Source organism: Centruroides sculpturatus, unplaced genomic scaffold (assembly GCF_000671375.1).
Source record: "Centruroides sculpturatus isolate CEXI.00-Female unplaced genomic scaffold, Cexi_2.0 scaffold235, whole genome shotgun sequence".
Taxonomy (NCBI): Eukaryota; Metazoa; Arthropoda; class Arachnida; order Scorpiones; family Buthidae; genus Centruroides; species Centruroides sculpturatus.
In genome coordinates, this window is record NW_019384436.1 from 693,989 (window position 1) to 700,909 (window position 6,921).

At 36.1% G+C, this 6,921-nt stretch overlaps 1 long non-coding RNA gene across 1 annotated transcript; it reads left to right on the forward strand.

Moving 5' to 3' along the window:
- Window positions 1-4,380: 4,380 nt before the first annotated feature.
- On the forward strand, window positions 4,381-6,921 carry LOC111619952. Its single transcript, XR_002755843.1, has 2 exons — window positions 4,381-5,105; window positions 5,954-6,921. It is a non-coding gene; the product is annotated as an uncharacterized LOC111619952 (long non-coding RNA).

The window sequence follows — 6,921 nt, forward strand, 5'->3', positions numbered from 1 at the left end:
TTTGTTTTACCATTGTTTATCTGAAAATTGATATTACATAAATCAAGTTCATCAATACCATTACAGTAGAAGACTGATATTGCAATAATCCCTTAAGTTTTTGAGCACTGTAAAAACTATGATAAATTCTCCATCAGATCTAGATCTAAATTTTACTTATTTTTTTTTGTTGTTTCCTTAAATGTACTTTTTTTCTCTTCTTAAAATTAATTTTATGTAATTTTAAAAATAAATCTAACATTATTGGATCATCTCAATGTCATAAAATAGCCATGCATATCTGTAATACTATGTCTTCTATCAAAATGAGAATAACTATCACATTGATTATATTATTCATCCATTAATTATAAATAACAATTCAGGATATTCAATATAAATTCAGATCACACAATATTAAATTCAATAATAATCACAAAATAATGAATAATAATAATTTTCTATGCATTATAGATTATCAATTTTAATATTTTCAAATTTGATTAATCTTAATTTAATTTTTCATCATTAATTCAATAGTCAAAATTATTAAAATAGAATCGACTCTTCCGTTTTGCAAATAGTAAATTAATTAATAACACTCAAATATACTTGCATACAAGTATTGATATTTATTTATATTTGTTTGTCAATAAAATTAGCTTCTACAAAATTTATTATTATTCATGATTTTATTTCCTCTGAATGTGAATTTTTTCATAATATAGGCTACAAATTTCTGTTGTATATTAGAGTAATTCGTAGGAACTATTAAACAAATACTGATGGCATACTTGTTCTTAATTTCAGATTCAAAGCAGTTTAATTAGAAAAGTGAATTCCACTATTTTAAGTTATTTTTATGACAAGTAATGTTTTACATTTAATATGTGTATCTGGAGCAATGGTGCTGGAGCTGGAGAAGAGGTATCAGTTGCCCCCACACTAGTTATTATGGGAGAAGTGTACATTTTGCCTCCATATCCGTTTGTGGAAGTGAATAAAGTATATTTTCAAGNGCCTCTTCTTACGGTAGCGTTGAATATTTACGGCCTCAACTATGACGTCACTCCCCACTAACCCCCTGTGGTGATTGTGCATCTCCTGTACGTAGCACGCTTACTCTAAAATCTTTTTCCCCAACTTTAGCAAGTATCCTATCTGCACACCTCCCTTCTTTACCAAAAGTATGTAGTTTTTCTCCCTCGGTATCGTATACCTATCATCGACAAAGACGTCACGGGTAAGACGACACCTGGGTAAACATTGGCAGCATTTAAACTTCTTCTAACCGACGCTCCACAGTGTACCCGAGGAAGGCCTATTAAGAAGGCTGAAAACGTTTGTACTCCAGTTAATAAGGCTAGAAATTAGTGAGAAAGGTTTTGTGCTGTTAGTCTTAGAAATAGTTCTAGCTACATATGCATAGTAATTAATAACACTCAAATATACTTGCATACAAGTATTGATATTTATTTATATTTGTTTGTCAATAAAATTAGCTTCTACAAAATTTATTATTATTCATGATTTTATTTCCTCTGAATGTGAATTTTTTCAGAATATAGGCTACAAATTTCTGTTGTATATTAGAGTAATTCGTAGGAACTATTAAACAAATACTGATGGCATACTTGTTCTTAATTTCAGATTCAAAGCAGTTTAATTAGAAAAGTGAATTCCACTATTTTAAGTTATTTTTATGACAAGTAATGTTTTACATTTAATATGTGTATCTGGAGCAATGGTGCTGGAGCTGGAGAAGAGGTATCAGTTGCCCCCACACTAGTTATTATGGGAGAAGTGTACATTTTGCCTCCATATCCGTTTGTGGAAGTGAATAAAGTATATTTTCAGTATACTGTATTATTAATATATAACAGAAGATTTTTATATATTTTAAATTTGTTTTCAAGTTTTATACAATCCCATAGTCAGGAATAAATCATTGGAGACTAGAGGAGGAAACTGAAAAACTATGAATGGTATATTTCTTTTTTGAATTAGCAATAGGCCTATTAGTGAAGTCCTAGCCTAAAAAGAAGTAAAAGTAGCCTAAGTTTACATTATGAAAGTGAAAGTATATATTATATATAATGCATATGGGCACTACTGACTAAGCTGAGAGGGTTAGCCATCTCATAGTCCCTTTGTAGCTCCAGGCAGGGTTGTTTCTGGGTTGTTGGCTGCTCGGATGCAAAAACATTATTACCCTTATTAGTCAAAATTTTACATACAATAACAGTCTGCAGCTATCCAGGTGCAGGATACCTTTTGCACTCCAGGAATGCTCCTGGTTCCAAATCTGATTTTATATAGTTTACATATGAATATTTTATTTGCTGATTCAAAATAACACGGCATTTCGTTGATTCATATATAATACGATTATTCCCAAACACGAACCTATCAGCAAAAGGTGGCAATTCGTCATAGTGCTGTACTTCCCTTAAATCCATGTTTGTTTTGTGCAATTTCGGAAAAAATATAACATCATGAATGCCATAGGAAATAGCAACTTGGTTTGGCAAGAATTAACTTATAAATGCATGAACGGAGTGTGGAAGAAGTTATGGCTGAAGATATCCAAGAATTCTCATCAAGAAGAGCCTATCACTGTATCATTAGATTGACAAAATTGTCAACTTAATCAATACAGGAGATGTAGACAAGCAGGATATTGGGGAGTTACTTCAGGTTTCTGGAAAGAGCCTTCCTTATCAACGATGACTTCAAGAATTGGCAGAACAAGGAATTCATGTAGAACTGGAAAACTGAGAACCCAAAGAACTTGCTACAGATTTCTCTAGTAAAAGTTTGGTAACGATAACCGAAATCGTTGATCAAATTGTAACGAATGATCTAGATTTTGAAAGGAGTGCAAAAGCAAAACGAGGTGTTTTGGATGTGATGATCTTCTGCTACCAACATTTGCTTAAGGAGAGAAAAAGCGACAAATGAAACTTCATGACTTTATTGCAAAAAAGATGATTTTCAGAAAAGTCAGTACTTTTTATCACAAAAAATGAACTAATTAATATATATGTAAGCTGTAGCTTAGGGCCTAGAGTTTCAAGGGACCTCAAACATTTCTACTAAAAAGAAAATTGAAGTCAAATTTTGTAATAAATTTTTTTTTTATTTTTAGTTGCATGTTCCCCTATCCCTATTTACTCTGTTAAAATGGTTTGGTTTAACACTGTTTTGCTTAGCGCTTTGTCGTCTAGGAACTCATATCCCACATTAAGTTGGGTCTTACTGTATAATACTTTAAGTAAATCTTGTTGATTTTATTTAATAATAACTGATCAGAATTTATGCTTCCCATGTGATTGTAGTAAATATTTCCAGATCACATAGAATAGTAGAATTTTGTAAATGCTAATTTTTTTAGGGTTTGGAATATGGTGGTGTTTGTTTTTGGTTGTTAACTATTCAGTTGCTGCCAACTCTCAGTCATGCTATGGATCAGATCTTTTTAGGACTGTCTCTCTTAGCTGGCACAGAGACAGGCCACTGTCTCTGTGCCAGTTAAAGACCGTGAATGCAATTAGCTTTCTTAAATGAATTCTTGATTAAGCTGTAAATATTGAGACTTTGTATTGACCTGAACAAAGTAATTATTTGATCTTTTTTTTTTTTACTTGTAGATCTGTAATCTTTAGGAACCTTGATATAGTAGTACCAATAAATTAAATGACTTTTTCATTTGATCTAAAGATGAATTTGAAAGTAATGTTTGGTAAATGCTTCATAAAACATGCCAAAAGTCAGTATTGTCCTCATTCAAATAAGCTTATATCCAAAATAAAACATTTGAGATCTAAAAATGTTACGCCAAGTAAAAATTTATGACAATTTTGACCACAGCAAAAATTTTTCTTAGGAGTTTTTCTTTGGTAAAGATAAGTTTGGCACTTAAAGACAAAATGCAAGGTAAATACAGGTAAAAATCTTGTTGTTACCGCTTTCAAGTGCACTACCTAAGAAAACAGTTTTCTTTTGAATGTGATATTCAGAATTACTTCAGGTTTTTGGGGTGGACAAAGCGACCACCGAAAATCGGCAACTCCGATTTCCGTATATATATAAAGTAAGTTTTTTACTTGGCGGGGATTCACTGCCACGACTCCCGATTTTTGTATTAGTCTTAACAGGAAAACAAGATGTCACGATGCTCTTTTTGACAAGTTTAATTTCCTTTTCGATATCTTATTTTCTAGTTAAGAGTAATGGTTGTTTCATCAGATACTTTATACAAGATAATCCTATATAGGAGGAAACTGCAATGGGCTTTTTATAAACCGAAACACAGACTCGTTTTTAAATAATACGATTAATGTTGAAAGTTAACCTTACGTTGTTTGCATTTATATTCTCTATTATAGAAATTTGTCATCATTATTAGTTGCCTACTAGCATATAGAAAGAGCAATGTACTCGAAAACAATGTTTAAAATCACAAAACATTATTGGTTAAATGGAAAAGTTTCTGGAATTTTCTAGATCTACAGAATATTCGATTTGTTCTCCGACAGACGGAATTTAGAAGTTTCTTACAAGATACGTAAATGAATGATATCAAGGTGCACGGCCATAACCGGAAAGATATTCTGCGTGACAATACCAAGTTTTTAAATACATCAAATTTGCAAAGACGATCTTTACGATATCAATTTGGTATAAAATAAACTCAATCTTATTGCCGTATGGTGCAATTTTTTGATAATCACGTCTTCTCCGAGTCTACAATTTACGATTAGTAAATTTAAAGTTAAATAAGTTTTAGGGAAAGATACGTATTTAGAATTTTTAAAATAGCGAGATTTATGAGTTTCGTTAACGATCGAAATTCGAGACCATTTTTATGGTTAGAAAGTAATGCATATTTTTATACTATTAAAAATGCTTTTAAATGGATGACGATAAATATCTTCGAACCATATTAATTGTCTTAACATATTAAGCCAGCAAACGGCCAAGCGATTAGTTAACGAGAAAATACGCGAAAGTATTTCACGTAATTACTGTTCATTTTTTTTTTTTACAGAAATGGCCCGCGGAGATTTATTTTCGGAATTCATACAGAATTTCCAGATCCAGGATATTTCCAACGAGCAAACAAGGTAAATAACGTTTTCGTAGTTTCGTTGTTAAACGAGTGTCCGGAAACATTAGCTAGGAGTAAAAGCCATACATACGCACGAGGAGGGGTTAGCTCGTAATTTACCAAGTCAAAGGGTCTAATGCCGGCTCTCTACTTAGCGCGATTGGCGGAGCGAGGCCATCGCCGCCCTACGTGCTTACACACTTTACGCGAAACGGAAGGCGATTTCCGACCAATTATGGAAATTTCTTTTTAAATCTAATATTTGCACTTTTTCGAAATTTCCACTCCGGACCGTATAAGGTGTTAAGGACGACGTGGCCTACGCTGGGAATTACGGATTCCCTGTACTTTGGGGCCAAAGTACACGAAAGCGATTTTCCTACGCACGAACCATGACAGAGGTCATCGAATGGCCTGAAAATCGCGCTAAGGAGAGAGCCACGCCACGGTAACGGGGAATTGGACCTAACGTATTATCGGGTGGTGGGAAAAGTCGGCAGCCGTTTGGAAGCTTCCAAAAATTAGAAAGTGATAGGAAGAGGGTATTATCCCGCTTCCCCTAGTAGATAGTAAGGCGCTTACGTAAAGCAATAAAGGTAGTTTTTAGTTTTAAAACCGTCACGTTTCTCTTGGAAACGGCCACCAGCTTGTTCGGTGTATAAAATTTCGCTATAAAAGACTTTTTTAAAGGAATTTTTACTTATTTAAAAAGGCCGGGCACCGGAAGCCCACTCTTCGAAACGACTACCACCGAATTCGGCGGTGGCGCGTCCGCTTTGCCGGGACGAGTGCCCCAGGCCGAGTGGGGGCACCCGTCCCGGCCCCGATTTTGGTTTTCGACTGCTAAAGGGGAGATGGTTGCAGGATGTACCAAGATCCGGCGTCGTCGGCCCAGTCGTCCGACATGACCGACGTGGAGGTGGCCATCACGACGTCCAAGACCCCGGCCCTGTCCAGACAATCGAGCATGGGATCCCTGAGCGACATGCCCTCCAGACCCGGCACCAGCACTCCCTCCGAAGACTACACAGACAGCGAGTCCGAATCGTCCAGCGTCGGCGACCTCAACTAGCCGCGCCCCACTACACGCCTCCCGCCCGCCCCACCACCTTCATTTTATACATATTCATTTTCATTTTGCTTCCTGTGTAATTACGTCACTACAAACAACGCATTCGAGTTTTAATTTAAATTTTATTTTAAAGTAGACTCTCGATCGGTCCGCTACGGAATCCGAGCGCGGAACGACCACCCACGGCTTCGTACGGCACGTTATCGGGAAAAACGCACAACCGTTGGTTTCTGCGGTAGCCTCTTAACGCGTAATCCAAACAAATCAAAATTAATCGACGGGCCTTTCCCTTACGTTCGACACCGATTATGCAAATTTCCTTCGGCCCGATCAGTAAATCCACCGCATTTTGCCCGTGCCGCCCGCCGAGCGATTTCGGAAGCGTCCCGACGCGGAACCCACCGGAACCGCGCGTCTCACTACGCAATACTTCGACCACTTCCAGGACCAAGTTTCTAGAAATTCTCTCGTCTTTTCGGCGGCGCGAGCCGATAAATTATTATTGTTTGGTGATTTTGGGGGAGGCGCGGGTGACCCGCGCGTTAATTTTTTCGGGCCTCCTTCCGCCGTCGCTAATTGTGGGTCGCGCTGGGAGTCGACTCCGGACGCGGCCGGAAAGTACGTAGTGCCACTCGCCAATGTATATAATTGTTACCGATTTTTTTTAATTGTATAATCATTTTCAAATGTAGTACGTAATTTCCATTGTATTTGAATATTAATACAAATATATTAAAAGAGAGTAATATTTGACAAGATA